Here is a 22,362-nt window from a genome sequence, read left to right as displayed (position 1 = left end):
AAAATAATAATAATAGCAGCTGACATTTCCTGGTACTTTACTCTGTACTCAGTGCTCTTCTGGGCATTTTGCACTTTTCCTCAGCTAATCCTCACTCTAGAAGAAGGGGACAACAGAGGCTGAGATGTTTGGATGGCATCACCTACTCAATGGACATGAGTTTGAGCAAGCTCCAGGAGTTGATGATAGACAGGGAAACCTGGTGTGCTGCAGTCCATGGAGTCGCAAGGAGTCGGACACGACTGAGCAACTGAACTGAACTGAATCCTCACAAGAGTCCAGTGAAGTAGATAAATGTATGGAACTCATTACCGATGAGGATGCCGACCTCAGGGTCCCAGGTCTTGGCCCATATGCTACACTCCTCTTCCCAGGCCCCCTTGACCAGGCTGAGGCAAGTTTAAGAAGTGGGTGCAGCGTTTCCTTTCCACGTTGTTTAACATGCAGAGCTCTGCGGACTATACATAGTACCTCATTCATGTGGCAGCGGGAGTGGTCTGGGGATGTGGCGTCGTTTCCACAGTAAGACATGACAGGGTCAGTTTCTGTGGGGATGTTTAGTTGGTTGGTCGTCGGTTACTTCAAAACTAAAGACCCTTCAGCAGAGCATGTCCTCAAATAAAACAAGATTGGCGGTGTGGCCGCCACACCAGACACAAGTTAGCAAGAAATGAGGTGTGGTGTTGAAGGAGCGTGAACAAGGAGGTGTCCCATTGAGCTTGCAAAGGGTGAGCTTTGCAAGAGGACTTGGATCAGCTGGGGAAAGAGTGTTTCTAAGCACTGAACTAGTATTATGGATTGTTAAAGTTTTAAAATACCGTCCAGTTATTAAAGTACTGATGCCTGGCCCAAGTAGGGGCTCCAAGATCCTGTTCCAGCCACCATGACTGTGTCCATTTTGATCTGGTGTAGCTTGGACCTTAAGAGTTGTTCAATATTTTGAATGAAGGGCAGGTCTGATTAGATGTGAAGATGGTGGTGGTTGCTTTTAAGACCAGGAAAAGTGTGGAGAGCATCTTTCATCCAGACATCTATGAAGCATGTTTTTCTGCCCAGCCTGTGTGCCAGGCACCATATGTTAGACACTGACAGTATGAAGTCAACATAAGAAGACTCTGGTTCTCCAGGGTTTGCACCAGTACTGTCCATTAGAAGTGTAACGCGAGCCACCAATGTGGGCCAAAAACATAACTGAAGCTCTTATGGGGATCACTTTTTAAAGAGTAAAAAGAAATAGGAAATGGACTTTAATAATAAATTTTATTTAGTCCAAAGCATATCATTTCAACATGTAACCAGCATAAAATTGAGATATATTACATCCTTTTTTTCTCACACCTCCTTCAAAGAACCGTGTGAAATCGACTCCTTCAGCCATCTCCATTTGCACCAACTGCGTTTCAGCAGCCACATGTATTGGACAGAGTGGGCCTCAGGTGTGAGACTCAAGTGTAGGTCAAGATTCACAGAGATGGGTCGAAGATGCCGTTCCTGTTTTATCTTGGTGAATAGGGCCAGATAAGATATGATAAGCATGCTGATCAGAGGCAGGCCTTGCTAAACTCACAGCTGTCGTCCTTCAGAGGCGCCTTTTGGGCCTGGTGTTGTGCTTGGCTCATGTGACCTGTGTTCTGAGGTGGCCGGGACTCTGATCATCCCCACTAAACAGGTGAAGAAGCTGAGGCCTGGCAGCAAGAGATCGCTTGCTCACAGTTAGCAGGTGATGAGAGCAGAATTTGAACTCAGGTACAGAGACCACACTCTTACATCTCTGTTGTGTCTGTATTGTGTTAGTGTTTGAGGGAGGGTGGGGTCTGAGCTCTGAGCCACAGAAATACCATAGGAAGGACCCATCACACCAAACAGACTTCCAGTGTTCATCAGCCTCAGTCCTCGAGTTTCTTTTGGTGCTGTAGTGCTGGTTTAGACCTGAGAGGTTGGCTGACCCCCTCCTTACATTGAGCCCCAGGTTTGGTGGGAATGGATCTTTACTTCCCAGGAAGGGGAAGGGTCTTTTGGGACTGAGGACCGTGGGCAGGATGAGTGAAGGAAATGAGAAAAGGATGCAGCCTATTGAAAGTCCATTCTAAGCAGTTTCTGTGGGCATGAAGCCTCTCTTCTTTTCAATATTTATTTATTTATGTATTTGGCTGTGTCGGATCTTAGTTGCGGCATGAGGTGGTCTTCCTTCGTTGCGGAATATGGGCTTAGCTGCCCCACAGCAGGTGGGATCTTAGTTCCGAAACTGGGGATCGAACCCGCATTCCCTGCACTGCAAGGCGGATTCTTAACCACTGGACCATGAGGGAAGTTCCCGAAGCCTCTTTTCTCTTTCATCTGCCTCCTCTCTCTGTCCCTCTTGACTGTGACCTCCTGAGGGAGCTTCGTGTGGCCTCCTGAGGGAGCTTCGTGGCCTTTTCCTGTGAACTCAGCGACAGCCGAGTTTACCCAGTGTATGAGTATTGCCCTTGCCTGATCCAGAGGCACTGCTGGGTGGGGGCCAGTGGGAAGGGGACTCTCTGATCTAGGGGAGTCATTATTGTAGAACTTCAGTTACTCTTTTGGTTCAGGATTCCCCCTCTCAGGAGCAAGGAGTATCTGGACCTTGTATCCAAACAAGGCAGGTGCTGGAGATTCCGAGTCTGTTCACGTGCCCAGATGACCTGTGCCCCAGTGGTGATTCCTGAGCGCCTTCACCTCTTTACCTCTCTTGCCTCCTACTGCTGGACAGTGCCTGGCCGGTTAAAGATGCTCAGTATCGTTTGTCAGCTGAATTGCTGATACGAGCCGAGGTTCCCTGAGCTCGTACTGTGTATAAGTCTCTGCTCTGGGTGCTTTTCATGTGCTATCTCATTTAATCCTCATAACTCCATGGTGTAGGTATTCTTATCATTCACATTTCTTACGTAAATAGACTCAGGTCCTGAGAAGTGCAAATCACAAAGCTGATGAGTATCAAAGTCAGGATTCAAACCCAAGCCAGTCAAGTCCAGGCTCTTTTTTTTTTTTTTTAAGTTTCATTTATCTGGTTTTGTTTTTGTCTGCACTGAGTCTTCATTGCTGCCTGCGGGCTTTCTCTAGTTGTGGCAGCTAGGAGGTACTGGCGGCGTGGTGGCTTCTCTTGCTGTGGGGTGCAGGCTCTAGCGCACAGGCGTCAATAGTTGTGGTTCATGGGTCTTAGTTGCTCTGTGGCATGGGGTATCTTCCTGGACCAGGGATTGAACCTGTGTTCCCTGCATTGGCAGGCGGATTCTTAGCCACTGGTCTACCAGGGAAGTCCCTAGGTCCAGGCTCTTAAATGCCCTGTCTGCAGTCTGTCTGTGGACAGCAGGTGGCTGAATGGGGTCGGGAAGCAGGCCCACACTGACGAGTTGCAGTCTCCGCACTCCACACGTGGTCTCTGAAGTGGTCTGGGGTAGTCCTGCAGCTGGTCCCAGGCCCCTTTGGGTCTGGAGACTTGACCATCACTCTGGGCGTGAGGTTTTTCTCTGACTGTGGACTTGAGGGAGTTCTCCCTGGTGGTCCAGTGGCTAAGACTCTGTGCTCCCAATGCAGGGGCCCGGGTTCGATCCCTAGTCAGGAAACTAGATCCCACATGCCGCAATAAGACCTGGGGAGTCAAATAAATAAGTACAAATACATATTTTAAAAAAATCAACCAAAAATAACAAAAATGCACTGGATGTTTGACATTATTAAGGAATTCTTGTTAATTTTTTGAAGGTGTGATAATGATACTGTGGTTCTGCTTAAGAAAAGGCCCTTATTTTGAAGAGTTACAGTGTGAAATCCCCATTAACTGTTAAGATATCTGAGATTTGCTTCAGATTAATACGGATGGGCAGGGAGGCGAGGGGTCCAAGTGTATGGGTGAGGAAAGAGATGAAGTAAGACTGGCCAGGAGGCAGTGCTGCTGAAGCTGCTGGAGGGGCGTTCTTATGCTCTGTTTTTCACGTTTGTGTGTTTGCACCACGAACATCCCACCATGAAAAGTTAGAAGCAAATATAACAAATGTCACTCAGCATTTGTGTGTTTCAAACTAGAGTGTAGTGTGGAGGGATTCCTGCCTCTGCCTAGTCCACTTATATAATGCAAAGGTGGTATTTTTTTTTTTCTCTTTTCATCCTACGAGTCAATCTTTGGCTCCACTGGCCACATGCTCCCCCGACTGCTCTGAGCACCATGGCGCTGGTTCTCTGAGTCAGCTCACAGAGGTCCCTCTTCCCCAGGTCTCGTTCTCTCCAGCATCTGAGTGTGGGGCCCCTCCCACATTTTTTCCAAAGCCGAGTTCCAGCAGGAGGCCTCAGATCCTACCCCCGTCCTCCCCTCAGGACAGACATGCACAGATCCTTCCTCTGATGTGTCTCTGTCAGCCACAGCCCCCCCACCCTGCACGGAACCACAATCCAGCATTTGGTTTCGCCTCCAGCGCTGCTGCAGGAGGCAGGGAAAGTGCCCCCTTTCAGTCCTGACTTTTGACAAAGCTGCAAGATGCAGCATGTGATGGTGCCATGGACCTGATGATATTTCTCATCAAGCCAGCAGATAAAACTCCTTTAGAACAAACATGCACAACACCCCCCTCCCCCCGCCCGCCCCTTCACATCAAGCAGAGAGGCTTCTGTTGCATTTGTTCTTTGGGGGTCTCTAACTGAACAGTGAGTCAGCAAGGGGCAGAAATCCTGTGTGAAAGTGGCAGGAAAAACGGGCACCCTCGCGTTTGGGGGTTTCTGCTTGTGGTTTGCTTGCCAGGAAGGGGTAGAGATGTGTGATGTGAAGAGGAACTCTAGTCTGGCCTTGCTCGTGGCCGGTGCCATTGGTTCTGGTGATGGGCTCTTTCTCTGTTATCACGCTCTTGGTTTGCAGGGAGGAAGGCAGGCCAGGTCCTGGAACCCCCACCACCCCCACCTCCTGCGGGCGTTGCCACCTCTCCCCCCACAGCAGTTCTGCTCTTTCGTATTCCTTTGCAGGCTCTGAAGCACGTCTAGCACAGAGAGCACATTAGGATCACTGTCACCAGTTTAGGCAGCCTGCTTTTTCCGGGTTTCCCAGTGTAGACCTATATGTGTTGAATCTGAAGGTGGCAGACCCCAAACACTGATACTGATTTTTTTTTTTTTAATATTCATGTATTTATTTGGCTGCGCCAGGTCTTGGTTGTGGCACGTGGGATCTTTGATCTTTCTTGCGGCATGCAAACTAGTTCCCTGACTCGGGATTGAACCTGGGCCCCTTGCATTGGAAGCACAGAGTTTGAGCCACTGGGCCACCAGGGAAGTCCCCTGATTATGATTCTTAAACTTACTCATTCAACAGATATTCATCCAGCTGAATGCTCTTCCAGGTACTAGGTTTATAGCAGTCAGCAAGGCAGACAAGGGTTCTCCCCTTCTAGGGCTCTCATTCAAGCTGGGGATTCAAACAATCAACAGATAAATAAGACGTATACTGTGTTAGGGCGCTTCCCAGGTGGCACTAGTGGTAAAGACTGCCTACCAATGCAGGAGACATAAGAGACCTGAATTGGATCCCTGGGTCAGAAGATCCACTTGAGGAGGGCATGACAGCCACTCTAGGATTCATGCCTGGAGAATCCCATGGACAGAGGAGTCTGGTGGGCTATAGTCCATAGGGTCGCAAAGAGTTGGACATGACTGAAGTGACTTAGCATGCACGCATACTGTGTTTGATGGTAATAAGTTCTAAGTGGAAGAGATTAAGAAAGGGGATGTGAGATATTAGGGTAGAGGATGTTGACGGTTTAGACAGGGTGCCAAGGGATGGCCTCCCTGGGAGTGACTTGAGATCAGGCCTGAAGGAGGTGAGGCAGTGTGAGCAGTAGGGGTTTCTTGGCAGAGGGAGCAGCCAGTGCAAAGGCCCCAAGACAGCTGAGTGGAAGGGGAAGTGAATGGGAGGGCACGAGGGTGCAGGAGTTCGCAGATCTCTTGGCATCTAGTGTGGCCTCGTCTTTTCTCTGAGATGGGACCATATTGCAGGGCGTGTTGAGTTATTAAATTTCATTAAGGGACTTCCCTGGTGGTCCAGGGGTTTAAAAATCCACCTTGCAATTCAGGGGATGCAGGTTCAATCCCTGGTCAGGGAACTAAGATCCTGCGTGCTGCAACTAAAACCTGACACAGCCAAGTAAATACATAAATAAATGTTTTTAAATGTTTCATTAAGTTTTGATTAGTGGCCACACATGCAAGGAACCAAAGGAACAAAAATAAAGCACCCAGTTCTCTTCCCCAGAGACCATCACCATCCCTGGTTCTTGTTGGTGACCAGTTCCTTGGCACTGCATTATTTGAGTCATTTCCTGGCCTACATTTGATCGAACCATATGAAATTGCCTTTTTTGTGGGTCAAAAGGAATGGTTGAATGTTGATAGTTTTGGGAGGTTCAGCCTAAGAGCTTCCTTTCCAGGGCCCAAGGAGCTTGACCCATCCTTTCTTTGGGGCTTTCCTGGTGGCTCAGATGGTAAAGAGAATACCTGCAATGTGGGAGACCCGGGTTCTATCCCTGGGTTGGGAAGATCCCCTGGAGAAAGGAGTTGCTCCCCACTCCAGTATTCTTGCCTGCAGAATCCCATGGACAGAGGAGCCTGGTGGGCTACAGGGGTTGCAAAGAGTGGGACACAATGAACACTTTCTTGCCTCGGGGGTTGGTGGTCAGAGGTCGGGACCCCCTTTCTGCACCCGCACATCTCTCTCATTGACTAGCCCAACAGTGTCCACGACACCAGTGTGTGTAAACCCCCTGCTCACCCATAGCCCCATACCTGTCTTGCTGTTAGGCCTGACAAGAAGCTGCCTCTTCCTCCTAGGATGGTACTGGGGGTGGCATTAGTCATTCTTGGGCTTTCTGCATCTTGGTGCCACCAGTTTTGAAATCACAGATAACTTCCAGAGGGAAGGGCACCCCTGGACTCTTGCCAGGTGTTTGGCATGACTCACATGGCGGGACTGGATCAGTAACTGGGCAGAGTAGGTGGCAGGGAATGAGCCCAGAGTGTTCAGGAGGAGGAACTGGGACTGTGTAGGCTCAGGCTGTGGGGGGAGGGCTGAAGAGTGATGGTCTGGACTTGGGAGAAAGGCCTTCCCTCTCCTCTGGTGTGTCCCCTCCAGAGAGTCACACATCCTGAACCCCAGGGCCCTGGGCCAGATCTTTCTTTGGGGGAGTTCAGCCAGAAAATTGTTTCAGTTGGTTTGCCTTTGGCTGCCAACAATAGTAAGAGCAACAGCAGCAGCAAATTTTTTTTTTGGGGGGGGGCCATACCACCTGGTGTGTGGAACTTCCCCGACCAGGGATCGAACCTGCACTCCCTGCAGTGGAAGTGCAAAGTCTTAACCCTTGGGCCATCAGGGACATGCCAGCAAATAGATAATTTATACAGTGTCTACTAGGTGCTAGGCACTGTGCTAGGTGCTCCCATAAAGTGACTCATTTAAACCTCCCAACAACCCTGTAAGTACCCTTATTATTCCCGTTTTGCAGATGAAGCCAACTAAATTTAAATATCTTGCCCAACAGCTAGAAAATGGTGGTGACATGATTTGGATCCTGGCAGCCCGGCTCCAGAGGCCACATTCTGAAGTCTTAGTCACTGTGCTGCTGCAGTGGTTCTCAAACCCGAGCAGGCACCGGCGTCCCCCAGAGGCTGCTTCAAACACAAGTTGCTGGGCCCCACCCAGAGTTTCCGATTCAGTAGGTCTGACTTGAGAATATACATTTCTAACAAGTCCCCGGGTGATACTGCTGCTCCTGGGCCTGGGAGCACATTTTTGAGAACCACTGACCTACTATAATACGAAGTTCAAGTGAAATTGGCCCCAAATCAGGAGATTGATGATCTGTAACAGAGAAGCCCGCAGACAGGCAGCACCAGGGTAGGATAATTACGCCTGTGAGGAGGCCAGCCTTCCCCACTATGCTTGGTGTGTCTCCTGTGTCCTCAGGCTCCCCTCATGGCCACAGGATGACTGTCACAGCTCCAGTCACCATTCCCTGATGAGGCGATATCCAGCAGCAGGAATATCCAGCCTCTGGAGGCCATATCCAGAGCATCTCTTAGGAGTGTGGAAACTCTTCCTAAAAGCCCCGCCTCCCAGATTCCCCTCATATCTCATTGGCCAGCATTGTGATACCCGACCACGCCTGGGCAAATCACAGGCAAGAGCCAATCAGGATTTACTGTCAGGGCTGGGGCTAGAGGCCTCTTCACCTGAAGCACAGGACTGTGTAGTGCGGCTGCAGGAATAAACCCGTAGTACTGTTTAGGAAAAGACTGGGAGAGGGGGGTGGATATGGGGTGGGCAGACAGTTGGATCTGCTACAGAAGTTAGGGAAACAAGGTGAATGCCTAGAACCTATCCACTTTTGTGTCACTGTCCTTACCACTTCCTGTTGTAATTACCTGAATCAGGACATCGCTTTTTAATTCTCTAATCATTTCCACCTTTAAGAATGTGTGCACAGAGTCCCTGTATCATAGGAGCTCTCAATCCTTTCGGGAAACCAAGTATTTCATCTGAACACTCAGGGAAACCCAAGCTGGGTGATGAGGCAGCAGTCTGAGGGGCGGTGTTGGTGGTCCGTGAGCGCACTCACTCTGCTCAGCAACACTTGGGCTCCTCTCTTTGCTTCTGACCACTTTTCCTGTTCAAGATGCTCCTTGCAGAGGCTCAGTTTCCCCCTTTGAGGACTGCCTTCTAGGGTGGTTGTGAGGATGAAAGGAGAGGATGTAGGAATAAGGAGAGCATGCAGGTCAAGTGCTGACCCCTAGGAACTAGCTCATGGTAAGTGCTCAATAATGTGGCCCCTGCTGTTAACATATTTAATTTGACTTACTAATTGAATAGGGCTTCTCTGGTGTTTCAGGGGTAAAGAATCTGCCCACAATGCAGGAGACATGGGTTCAATCCCAGGGTCAGAAAGATTCCCTCTAGAAGGAAACGGCAACCCACTCCAGTATGGAAAAATTTTCCAGTCTGGAAAATCCCATGGACAGAGGAGCCTGGTGGGCTACAGTCTATGGGATCAAAAAAGAGTCGGATATGACTTAGGGACTAAAGAACAACAATTAATTGAATAGTTATCATTTACTAATCCCAGCCTTTCCTCCCAACAACCCATGAAAGCGACCATTCATTTTGCAGACTGACATTTCCTGTGGGTGCCTGTCGCTGCTGCTTATGGACCCAGCATAAAGCTGTTGCCCTGTGGATCCGCCAAGGAGCTGAGAAATGAAGTGCGGGCTGTGAAGCCCACCACTTGGGCACAAGTCCTGGATCCATCTCGGGCTGCCATGTGACCTTGGGCAAGGCACTAGCCTTGTAGTACCTTGGTTTCCATATCTTTAAGGTGGTAATGAAACCGTGTAACTCAGATTGAGACTTGAATCAGTGAGCCCAGACTTGAACCCAGCCAAAGTCCAGATGGTGACTTGAATCCACGGTCTTTTAACTGAGATCCCACACCTGGTCTCAGGACTTAATGAAGCTCAGGTTCTTGATGTCTCCTTGCAGAAAGAATTCAGTGAAAGACAAAGTGATGGCTAAGAAGTTGATTTATTTAGAGAGAAACACACTCCACAGACAGAGTGTGGGCCATCTCAGAAGGGGAGAGTGGCCTTGAAATATGGTGTGGTTAGTTTTTATAGGCTGAGTCATTTCATAGGCTAATGAGGGGGGGGATTATTCCAACTATTTTGGGGAAGGGGTCGAGATTTCCAGGAATTGGACCACCGCCCAGCTTGTGGTCTTTGATGATTGGCCTCAAAACTGTCACGGCACCTGTGTGTCATTTATCTTATGCCTGTGTGTTACATTTATCTCATGCCTGTATACTGAGGCTTAGGGTCTAGTGGAAGTTGACTTGTCCACCATCTTGGACCTGTTTGGTTCTAATCAGTTTATGTCGTGTCCTCGGGCTGTGTCATTCTTATAAAGTCTGTGCCCTGCCACCTCCCTCTGAGGCTGATGGGAGAATTGCATTCAAGCACACAAAGCATTTTGAGCACTGCAGCCCCTGGCCTGCAGTGAGCACTCAGTATATCTGCTGTATCTGCTGTTCTTTGACTATTTGTGCCAGTTTATTCACAGGGGATATGACTTCCTTGGTGGCTCAGTGGTAAAGAATCTACCTGCCAATGCAGGAGACACAGGAGATGGGGGTTCAATCCCTGGGTTGGGAAGATCCCCTGGAGAAGGAAATGGCAACCCACCCCAGTATTCTTGCCTGGAAAATCCCACAGACAGAGGAGCCTGGTGGACTGCAGTCCATGGAACTGCAGAGTCAGACTTGACTTAGCAACTAAACAAATAAATAAGCTCCTTGAGGGCAGGGTCTGTGTGTTTTTTGTTAAACCTCTGTGTCCTGAGTAGATGGGTTATATATTTCCTTTATGCATGAAAACAAGGGCAGTAAATCATCCTTCTTTTGTTTTCCCTTCAGCTGCCCAGAATTTAAACTCGGTGACTGTAATAACCTCCTGTTTCGAACCTGATTGAATCTGGGGGCAGCATGTGATGACTGCAGCTGGTGGTTATTGAGCGTTTTGTGCACTAGGGCTAAATGCTCTCTGTAAGCCCTCACTGACTTTTCACACTCACCCCATTTTACCAATGAGGAACCTGAAGCCCAGTTGAGGATGGGCACCTGCCTTTCCTCTTGAGGAGCTCCAGTGCTGAGGTTAACAACTGGAAACCCAAGAGTTGCTCTGCTTGGCTTAACTCTGCGCCGCCACTTTCTTGCTGTGTGACCTTTCTCCTGTGACGTCTCTGTTCTTGAACTTTCTCATATGTAAAGTAGGAATGCTAATCGTGCTTGCTTAGGACGGCTGTGAAGCCTGGGGGAGGGGGGAGATAATTCACATCACGTGAAGTGCAGAGCGAGGAGGGGGCGTTCTGGGGCTGTTATTGTTGGGCACACCCATTCCCAGGCTGGCCGGAGGAGTCCGGTGGCCGCGTTTAATCATTAAGCCGCGCTGCTTCTGCGAGCCCGCTCTCCGTCCGCCCGGCGAAAAGGAGCCCATCTTTGGATCGTGCGGTTATGAATGAAGCGGGCAGGGGAGGCCGTGGGCGCCGATCCAGCCCTGGATCGGTCAGCGAACAGGTGGCGCGTTCCTGGATCCGAGGTCATCGGCCAGCCGCCTTTGTTACCTTGAACTTTCACTCAAGCCTATTCAGGCTCCTCAGACCACGTGTCTGATGAGTAAGGAGTCCTTTTATTTCCCTCCCCTGAAGTGACCGCTGGCAGAACAGCCCGCCTTGGGGACGCGCGCCTGTTCGCCGAGACCATCCTGCTGTCGGGGGAACTCCGGTGGCCGGCGGGTCGTTGCTGCGGCTGTTGTTGAATAAGTCGCTGTGAGGAGCTGGCACGGCAGGTTCCCGCTTCCGCATTCCAGACACCCACCGCGGGCGGGGGAGGCACCACCCACCACGGGGCGAGGGCGGCCGCGAGCGCGGGCAGGCAGGTGGCCTTGGCCCGGACCGGACCCAGGACGGGACTCGAGAGCCTGGAGCTCCCCTCCGGCTCACCTGCCGACTTGGTGATCCCGGCCGGGCTCCGGACGTCTTTCAGGTGAGCGGTGTCGGTTAAGTTTGGTAGGGACTTGCAGAGAAAGTGAATAGTGTGTTTCCTTCTTTTCGGGCATGAGACTGGTGGTTTTCTTTTTTTTTTTTTCCCCTCTCCTCTCCCATGAAATGTTTACCTGTCTGCTGCTAACTGTGAAGAAAGGGTGGGCGGAGTGTTGAGGGAATGAGAAGGAAATGGAGGAGATTTCTCCCCGCAGAAGGCATGGGTGAATGCTGAACTCCCCGGGGGATGCCAGCTTCTGTACCAGTGGGGTATCCTAGCCTGGTCCAGATGAGCTGTGTGGTCTCAGGTGAGTTCCTTTGCCTCTCTGAGGCTCAGTTTCCTCATCTGATGAAGGGGTAAGTAGGAGCAGTACCCACTCACCTTCCCAGTGAATCATTTCTCACAGCCTGGGCGCTCACAGCTTGGGCACAGAGTGGTGGCCAGTCTCAGCTATCCCTACCCCCGCCCCAACCCCTAGCCCGGCTGATGCCCTGTCTGACCTTACCTCTGACTTCTCAGCTGCTACTAGCTGCCTTCTGCTTTTGCCCTGACTGTTCCCTCTGCCTGTAGCATTTCCCCAGTATCCCCAAAGCTCCCACCCCCTTTGGGACTCTGCTCACATGTCACCTTCTCAGTGAGGCCTCTCTCCTCCCTCAGTAGCACCTTCTCCATCACACTCTCGCCGTTTACTCTGCATTCGTTTTCCTCATAGCATGACCACTGACGTGTTTATTCTCCCACCTCCCCTCCCGTTGTTGTTTAGTCACTGTCATGTCTGACTCTTTGCGACCCTGTGGACTGTAGCCCGCCAGGCTCCTCTGTCCCTGGGATTTCCCAGGCACGAATACTGGAGTGGGCTGCCATTTCCTCCTCCAGACAGTCTTGCTGACCCAGGGATCGAACCCGATTTTCTCCTGCATTGGCAGGCAGACTCTTTATCCCTGAGCCGCCAGGGAAGTCTCCTCCCCTACGGTAGGCCCCAGGAAAGCACACTGTCTCTCTTTGTGGAACCATCCCTGGCATGTGGTTGGTGTGCGATATATTGTTTTATGAGTGGATTTGGGATCATGTCTGAGGAAGGGTGGCTGTTCCTATCTGGGTTTTGAGGAGAAAGTCAACATATCCTCAAAGCTGCGGCTGAGGGTGGGGTGGTGGTGTGCGCACTCCCTCTCCTTGGTCACCCAGGGTCCTCGGACATCCCTGCAGCATCCAGCCCTCTAGCTTCCTGTCCGTCAGCGCCTCCAGCCTGTGTAGCCTGGGCCCTGACAGTACCATGGGTGTATGTGGCATGGAACAGATGGCCTTGACCCTGGCCTTGCTCCTCATGAGCACAGAGGATGTGTGCAGTTTAGCTCAGGTGAGGAAGGCTTTGTTGCAGACACCGCACACCCGCCCCACACACACATACCCCCCCAGCCTTCCATATATATGGAAAGCTGACTCTATCATCAGGCCCTCTTGAGTGTTCCTGCAGTAGTAGGGGGTCAGAGAATACCTTGGAAATAAGAACGAACTGGCCAGGCAGAGTTTATCGGCCTCCCCGGCTTTAACAGGCAATCATTCTTGTTCTGGGGCTGAACAGGCTTTAATTAAACGGTGAGCTCCACGAGTCTGACCGTGTAAGAGCTGACACTTCCACATCTGTCTCCTGACTCCCTGTCAGCAATTGAATCTGTAAAAATATCCTGGGCTGGGCTTCCCCAGGCTCCGAGGAGTGAGGTCAGTGGCCCTCTTGGGTTTCTGCAAACAGCATGGAGGGCCTGAGGTGTGCTCGGCCTTCACACACATCCTCACACCTAGGGGCCTACCGCTATTTTAAGAATGTGCGAAGTGTCAGAGTTGCTGCTCCCGTAACCTCTAACTGTGTCCTCTGAGCTCCAGGTGCAGTGGGTTTTGGAGTTGACCCTCTTGCATAATAGTGCTCCCAGCACTGCCCAAGCTCTCGGCCACAGCACTTAGCTTCTCTGGGCCTCAGTTTCCCTATCTGGAAAATGGGAATAATTAATAGCACCTGCATTAAGTGAGCAGTTTAAAGTGTGATGGAATGATGACCTAGTTAGCACTGTGTCTAGTGGATTGAGAGCACTCACTTAATGGGGATAATTATTTTTTCATGTTATTTAAAAATGTTTCCAGTCAAAAAAAAAAAGTTTCCAGTCCCTTTTTGGGGGTTCCTCTCTACTGCATCCCCATGCCAGCATCCTCCCACAATCCTTCACCCATGGGAATAATCAAGCGCTGTATGTATCTTGCCACATGTTTCTCCATGGTTATATAATCCTATAGGGGGAAATATTACCTATAAGGGATAATATTGCCCTCATTTTCCTGCAGGTCGCTTTTCTTACATGGCACTACTGTGTGGAAATGGAGGCCCAGGTCCTCAGGTTATGCTCAAATTTGCTCTTGTTAATGTCTCTGTAACACATGGAGGGGTGAGTGTACCACAGTTTATTTGGCCCGGCTGTTACTGATGTGCATTCCTTTTGTTTCTAGTTGTTTGTTTGTTTTTTTTCTCCTCCGTATTATTTTTACTGATAGCTTTTTATTACTATTTTTTTTATTTTTACTGATAGCTTTTTAAAATTAGATTGCAGACATCCCACCTGCTTAGCTACCTTGTGGCTAAGCCATCCCACCTTGTTAAGCTCTAAACCTTTGAGAATGAGTAGGAAGTACCATTAGTTTAATGAGGCATCTTGCCCAGATAGGAGATGTATTTTTGGAGGGTTCTCATCTCGTCCAGCACAATGTTGAGCCATCTACTTTAAATGCCTTTTACTTATAAAAATGATTAATAGATTCCTCATCCTCTATACAGATTGTTTGTGCTTAATGAGTAATTATTACCAAATAAGAGAGAAAGTTCTTATTTTTTTTTATTAATGATCTTTGTTGGAAATCAGAACATGCAAGAGATCTTATTAGAGTTGTGATCTATTGGCAAATTTCCTTTTAAGGTGGTACTTTAGTAAAGGAATATATTTGGCTTCCTGAAACTTGTGCAGTGGTGTACCCCTTTAGAGGCCTCTTTCAGTTCTCTGCTACATAACCAGCCATCCCAGAACTTATGCCTTAAGGGGTTGGAAGTTTATTATTTCTTACCAATCTCTGATTGACTGAGGCTCATCTAGATGGCTCTTCTGCTAGTTTTAGTTGGGGTCTCTTTTGTGGCTAGAGTCAGAAGACGGATGGGGCTTAAGATGGTTGTACTCACAAAGGCTTCTCTGGTGTTTCAGCAGTAAAGAATCCCCGTGCAATGCAGGAAACACTGGTTCAATCCCTGGGTCGGAAAGATCCCCTGAAGAAGGCAATAGCAACCCACTCCAGTATTCTTGCCTGGGAAATCCTATGGACAGAGAAGCCTGGTGGGCTACAGTCCATGAGTTTGCAAAGAGTCAGACACAACTGAGCTACTCAGCAACAAAAACAACTCACATGGCACCTTGGAGACGCCTGGCCCCCTCTCTGTAGTCTCAGAACCTCTCCTTCTGCATGGGTCTTGCCATCCAGTAGCTGGACTTAGAACATGGCAGCCCAGAGCTTCCTAAGTCAAGGCATAGGTCTAGAACTGGCCCAGTGGCAGTCCAGATTTCATGTCGGAAGGCAGACGGAAGACTTGAGTTCTGGAAGGTGTGGCCTATTGAGGGGCCATCTTTGGAGACCGCCACAGCCTTCATTTTCTCCCAGAAAGAAAAGTGCAGAAGTCTCGCCCGCGTCCCTCGGGGTGCGTCGGGACCGGGGTCGGGTGCGGAGAGCCCTCCGTCCCGGGACACGGGGCGCGGCCGGAAATGCAGCCACCCCCTCACCTTTCACGCACCGCATGTTCGTGGGCAACCTTGTGCTAAACCATTCGTGGACGACCTGCTTCTGGGTCGGGGTTGCGTACGTAGCAGAGCAGCTCCCTCGCTGCGATCTATTTAAAGTCAGCCCTCCTTGCAAGGGTTTGTAAAACGAAAAAAAAAAAAAAGTGCAGAGGTCATCAGGGCCAGGTGGTGTTGCTGTTTGCAGTGCCCCAGTCTCTTGTTTATCTGCATTGCTGCCCTTAGCCTCATAGTGATAAGAATGCTGCCCTATCTCCAGCCTCACATCCTTGTTACAGGCAGAAAGAAGCAAAGCTCTAAGAAAAAGAAATAGCACCTTTGTCAGGAAACCAAAGTCTTCCCTGAAATCCATAGCAGACTTGTGCTTCTTCTCTTTGGCTAGAACCTTGTGACAATATCACCCTTTGCCAAAAGGAAGTCTCAGAAGCAGTGCTTATTGCCACTTCAGACAGAGGGTCAGTCAGTAAGGAAGCTGTGAGGAGAAAGGACATGCTGAGTAGGCATCTACGAGTGGTCTGTTCAGACAGCTAAAGATGTGATGGGTTAAACTGAGGCAGCGAGAATTCATTTATCAACCCTTTATAGTGGGTACCTGGAGTGGGCAAGACATTGGTCGTCATCTTTTTTTTTTTTTTTTTTTTGACATTGGTCTTCTTACAGAGGCTACAAAGATTGGAGAAGTGGACACATCTGGGGCTTACACTGACCAGGATCATCTGGTGGCCTGGACCAGATAATTGCTTAGCTCTGGTCTCCCATGTAGATGTTTGGAGTTAGACTAATGATCATAGAAATAGCCAGTCTCATTAAGGGTTTAATTTGTGAAGAAGAACTAAAGAACCAGCTCATGTTACCTCATGGCCCTATGAAGTAGGCACTGGTATCATGTACCTTTTCAGGTACAGAGAAATGAAATAACCTGCCAGAGGCCTTATGGCTAAGGAGTAGTAGAGTCGACATGCCGTCCTCTCTGGTGGTCGGCCTCCGGAGTCTGTGCACTGAACCACTGTGCTATCCTGCTTTAGCTTGTTTATGGTTAACCCAACGTTGCTTGTTGAAATGAGTATAAGTGACAGAGATAGAAACCACTTCTACTCCATCCCTCCCCTCCTACTTCATGCCTTATTGGTCTTATCTGTCAGTAACTTGGCATATGTTCTTTTTCACCTCTTTGTATATGCATTTTATTTTTTAAAGGTGACCTTTGGACACACAATTGGATTAATCATAATCCTTGGTGCATGATACACTGGTATTTTTGGTCTGTACAAAATGTTTATTACCATGAATAGCCATTAGCCTACTCCCTGCCCAAGAACTAGAACATTACCTACCAGTAATTTATATGAAACTATGGTATTTCCCATTCAGTTCCCAGGCTGCTCTCAGCTGTGGCCACCATCTTGAATTTTTTGTTTAAAGTTATTTGTTTTGAAATAGTTATTTTTGAACATCTACAGTGATATCAAACTATACATAGTCTTCTGGGACTTGTAAAATTGTGATTAATCCAGACCATTTGGTATAGTGGTATTTCATTTTTTACTGCCGTATAATATTCCACTGGCTGAAGATACCTTCTGTTTGTTTTAGTCATTTCTGTGGCAATGCATATATCATTAGTTTCCAGATTTGTTTTTGCTATTCTTGGGCTACTGTGAATGTTGTTAAACACATTTCTTAAGGTGCCTGAACAAGAATCTTTGAGGTATGTAATGGGCACAAGATTGGTGGCCATAGGATGTGAGCATCTTTAATTTTGCCAAATATCATCAAATTGTTCAGTTTCTCACCAAGGATGTGTAAGAGTTCCTGTTGTTCTGTATCCTGTCACACTTGGCTTTATAAAGCTTTTTTTATTTTTGCCAGTCTGATGTGAGATGAAATCTCATGGTTTTAATTTGTATTCCCCTGAGGACTGTAAGCCATTCTTTTCACTTATGTTTCTTCTTTTGGATATAGCCTATTCATCCTCTTTGCTTCTTTTTCTTATTGGTTTGTAGTCATTCTGTATACAGTCTGGTTTCTCATCTCGAGGCTGCAGCCAGACCGAATGAAGCATTTATGACTCTCGTGTCCCTGTTTCCTTTGTTGTCTCTGCTGTCCACTCTCTCCGCAGCTCCGTGATGCCTCTCTGTGTACTCCACCTCACAGTGGCTCTCCCTGGAACACTTCTCAAATTATGGGCGTTTTTATACATTTGCGTGGATATATGACTATACCTGTTCCACCCATTGTACCATAGCTTTGTGATCCCAGGTGTAGCAGGATTAGGTTCAACTGTAGGTAATAGAAAACTGCTTATAAAACAAACTGACAATGGCTTAAACAAGGTAGAAGTTTATTTCTCTCTCACATAAAGGAGTCCAGTGATAAGGAGGCCTGGGCTGCACTCTAATCAGGAACCCAGGTTCCTTCTGCCTTCATGCTCCACCATCCTTTTATTGTCACCTCATGGTTCAAGATGGCTGCTTAAGCTCCAGCCATTATATCTCAGCAGGGGATAAAGATGGACACTTCTGCCTTATGGAAGTTTCAGTCTGTGGTTCTGCTTACAGACTCTTGCCCAGAATTTAGTCACATATATAGTTATAAGGGAATCTAGAAAATGTATTTCATACGACCTTGTTCTTAGCTAAAAATCAGATTCTATTACTGAGTTAAAAGGGGAGACTAAATATTGGATTAGGCAGCCAACAGTTTTACTAGTTCTGAAAAGTTCCCTAAAAATGGCTCTTAAAGGAGTTGCCAGACACCAGGATGGCGCCTCTAGATGATGCCCCTTTTGATTCTTTGATTTGTTACACAGATGTTTATTGAGCATCTGTTTTGCACAGGCACTATTCTGGGAAGCCAGTATTGAACAAAACAAGTGAAGTCCCCACCCTCACGGAGCTTATTTTTGTAAAAGGGAAGATAGATAGTAAACAGACAAGGAGTTTATAGTGAATCAGAAAGAGATAACAGGTGTGAAAAGAAATGCGGGAGAAGGCATGGGATGAGGGTGAGTATCACGTGGTGCTGTTTTATTTTGTTAATTTTTTAAGGATTCATTTATTTTATTTTTGGCTGCACTGGATTTTCATTGCTGCATGTGGGCTTTCTGTAGTTGTGAGCGCAGGCTACTCTTCGTTGCAGTGTGGGGGCTTCTCACTGCAGTGGCTGCCTGTGGAGCAATAGAGCTCGGCGAGGCTTCAGTAGTTGTGGTTCGCAGGCTTAGTTGCCTCGAGGCATATAAGATCTTACCGTATCGGGGATCGAACCCATGCACCCTGCTTTGTAGGCACTCTTAACCCCTAGACCACCAAGGAATCCCTGGTGCTGTTTTAGATGGAGTCAGTGGTCAGGGAAGGCCTCCTTCATGAGATGACTTTGAAGCTGAGATGAAGGAGGCAAGTGAGGGAGCCATGTGGATCTCTGGGGGAAGAGCATTTGGGGCAAAATAAGGGCCAGTGAAAGGCCCTGGGGCGAGACAGTTACCCGCCTGCTTGAGGAGTTTTGGGGAGTGGTCAGCAGAGCTTGAGATTGATGAGGGAGGGTGGTGGTGGGAAATGAGAGGAGAGAGGTGGTGGGGCAGATCGGTGAGGGGGGTGGGGGGCTGCTTGTGGGCCACAGTGAAGACTTTTGGCTTTACCTGGGGTGACATGGAGATGCAGAAGGTATCCGAGCAGGAAGAAGACGTGGTTTGATCATTAGCACTTGATAGTGGAAGTGATCTTTCTTTCTTCTCAGTTCAGTTGCTCAGTCATGTCTGACTCTTTGTGACCCTGTGGACTGCAGCGCACCAGGCTTCCCTGTCCATCACCAGCTCTCAGAGCTTGCTCAGACTCTTGTCTATCCTGTCAGTGATGCTATCCAACCATCTCATCCTCTGTCATCCCCTTCTCCTGCCTTCAGTCTTTCTCAGCATCAGGATCTTTCCAGTGAGTCAGTTCTTTGCATCAGGTGGCCCAAGTATTGGAGTTTCAGCTTCAGCATCAGTCCTTCCAATGAATATTCAGGACTGATTTTCTTCTCAGAGCACCCTACATTTTTCACCTCCAGACACCTTTTGAAAAAATAAATAGCACCAGGGGGACTTCCCCGGTGGTCTAGTGGTTTAAACTCTGCCTTGCAATGTAGGGGATGCCAGTTTGATCCTCGGGCTGGGAAGATCCCATATGCTTCGCAGCAACTAAGCCTGGGCAAGTAAGACCTGACACAGGCAAATAACTAAATAAATACCATCAGCTCTTATTAACCACTCTGGTTTTATAGATATCTGCTGCTGACCTCTCCCACTGGATTATTTTAAAGCTAAATATTTCAATATCGATCTCTGAAAGATAAGGATTCTTTTTCCTTAAATTCATTATTCTTTCCATAATGACAGTATTACTGTCATGATTAAAATAACTACCAGTAATTGAATGTCATCATCTAGTGTTCAGTTAGTGGCTCTTCTCGTAAATATCTCTGTAGAATTGATTTGTTCCATTCAAGACCCGACAAGGTCCATCGTTGAATTTGGTTCACATGCTTATTAGGTGTCGTTTAATTTATGGGCTCTCCCTACCCCAACGTATTTTTTTTTGCCCTTTAGTAGTTTATTTGTTGAGAGAAGCCATGTCATTTGTCCTGAGATTTTGTACATTCTGTGTCTGGATGATTGCATACATGTGGTGGTATTTAATGAGCTCTTCTGTCCCCGTGTTTCCTATGAATGAGCAGTAGGATTGAGACTTGAGCAGATTCATATTTGAGATGCGTGCACACACACACACACATTTGTGTGTTGCTGTGTTTGTATATCCATTGTCGTTGTTGTTTAGTCACTACATTGTGTCTCTTTTGAGACCTTGTGTACTATAGCCCACCAGGCTTCTCTGTCCATGGGATTTCCCAGGCAAGCCTTCTGGAGTGGGTTGCCATTTCCTCCTCTCAGGGATCTTCCTGACCCAGGGGTCAAACCCACATCTCCTGCATCTCCTGCATCGGCGGATGCAGGAGATTCTTTACCGCTGAGCCACCAAGGAAGCCCTTGTATATCCATCAGGGTCTGTAAAACCTGATGTCTCTTTCCATGATGTTCTGTAGAGTTAACCGCTGTAAATGACTGTTGCCTAGACCTAGGCTTTCACTTGGGGGTTGCAAAAATTGTGACATTGTAATTCAACCCTCCTCTTCACTTATTAGCTGGAATATTCCTCTAGAGAAGAAATCTCTCTCATCTATTATTCAGCTATCCCGAGGGTACTGACTCTTTTCAGCTTTTGTTTACATTAGAAATGAGTAGTGAACAACTGGGCTGGTGTCTAATCAGCTGGCTTTTCCTTCCGTGATTCTAACCTTTGTTTTTGTGTTCATGCGTTTTGTGATATTTACTGGTCTCGGCTGCTGCCCACGTCCGTCTTGGATCTGGGAACGAACAGATGAGCAGCGGTCACAGTCATCTCATTGTGTAGGCATGGCTTCCTTGGGCCTTACCTTTGACCAGGTGGAGCCCTATATGCTTGTCAGTGTAACCAGGGAGAGTCGACTCTAGACTGTTGACATTTTCTTTTTTTTTTTTTTTCCCCTCTCCTGCCCTGGCCATGTATTTCCAAACCAACAGCCTCTAGAGAGTTATCGTTCAGTGCCAGGGGATTAAATCTTTCTGCTTGGGGCAAGAGGTTTTTGAGCATTTGAATTTCTTCTGATCTGAAACTCCATTCTTAAGACAAAAGAACAATAGAAGACTCCTCTCCATTGGAAAGGCCAGCCCTTCTAGTAGCCTGGCCAGGGGCGAGCTCTGACCCCAGCCACTGTTGTCTAGGTCATAAATTCTTTAGGGCACTAGCACGCTTGAAATCGCTTGGATGCTTTGTGATCAGTTAGGCACTGGATACCTGAGGGTTTTCTTTCCTCCTGGAGATTACAAACACGTTTATTCCCACTGGGTGGGGAGAGAAGATTTGATGTGGAGTGGTGCAGAATTCATTAATTCCTTCAGCCCCTCCCTTGTTCATTTGGCAAATATCTATGGAGCCTCATGTGTTCTAAGTGCCGGGGTCAGAGCCTGGGAAGGCCCATACTCTGGGAGTTTACGTTCATGCTGAAGGACCCAGGTGATAACGTCGTAAACAGAGTGATCATATCCTTTCAGGTGAGGATGAATAATGCTCTGAAGTCATGGAAGCAGAATGTGAGCGGACACACCTGGAAGGTGGAGGGGGGCTGTGGGAGGCCAGATAACTGGGGTGCCTGGGGGAAAGCCTCACCGGAGTGGTGACACGTCAGCTGAGCTTGGGATGGTACGAGGTGACAGTCTTGTGTAAGACCCGGGGGACAGCCCTCCCAGCCGCAGGGGCAGCGAGGGCAGGGGTGGGAGTGAGCTGGGTGTGTCCGCTCTCTCATTCCCTCTGGCTGCTGTGACAAGCAGAGATGGCAGAGGTGGGGGCAGAAGCGGGGCGATGAGGGAGGTGGGGTGAGCAGAGGAGTGTGGAGCCAACTTGAGTGGTCTCGTTGGTGCTAGGGAGACGCGCACAGCCCCACAGGACGTGCCAGGGGATTGGTCAGAGTGGATGGTGAATGGGGTGAAAGCTTTTCCAGGGGCTTCGGGCTTTTCTGGTTTGGGTGACAGTTGTAACAGTCCCAGGTACCCTTAATTTATTTATTTTAAGGTTTTTTTTTTTTTCTTTAATGTGGAACATTTTGAAAAAATGTGCTTTTTGACATGTACACACTGCCCTATTTATTTATTGTTTACTTATTTTTGGCTGCGCTGGGTCATCGTTGCTGGATAAGGGCTTTCTCTAGTTGTGGAGAACGGGGACTACTCTCTGGTTGTGGTGCTCAGGCTTTTCACCGCAGTTGTTTCTTTGGTTGCAGGGCATGGGCCCTAGGCGCACGAGTTTTAGGATTTGCAGCAGCGAGCTCAGTAGCTGCTGCTCGCTGGCTCTAGGACTCACAGGCGTCGGTAGTCGCAGCCCAGGGGT

General features: G+C 48.4%; 1 protein-coding gene across 5 annotated transcripts in view; it reads left to right on the top strand.

Moving 5' to 3' along the window:
* Positions 1–22,362, top strand: part of SIPA1L3 (signal induced proliferation associated 1 like 3) — a 257,180-nt gene that overhangs the window by 10,530 nt on the left and 224,288 nt on the right. Inside the window, exon 1 of one of the 5 annotated variants that reach the window (XM_020881623.2) lies at positions 11,451–11,585. The exons of the other annotated variants lie outside the window; for them this stretch is intronic. The gene's annotated coding sequence lies outside the window, so the exon portion shown is untranslated. Of the gene's footprint in view, positions 1–11,450; positions 11,586–22,362 lie in introns of those variants that run through there. 5 annotated transcript variants of the gene reach the window in all.

The sequence above is a fragment of the Odocoileus virginianus genome, chromosome 20 (assembly GCF_023699985.2).
Source record: "Odocoileus virginianus isolate 20LAN1187 ecotype Illinois chromosome 20, Ovbor_1.2, whole genome shotgun sequence".
Taxonomy (NCBI): Eukaryota; Metazoa; Chordata; class Mammalia; order Artiodactyla; family Cervidae; genus Odocoileus; species Odocoileus virginianus.
This window is presented reverse-complemented; position numbering and strand designations above follow the sequence as displayed.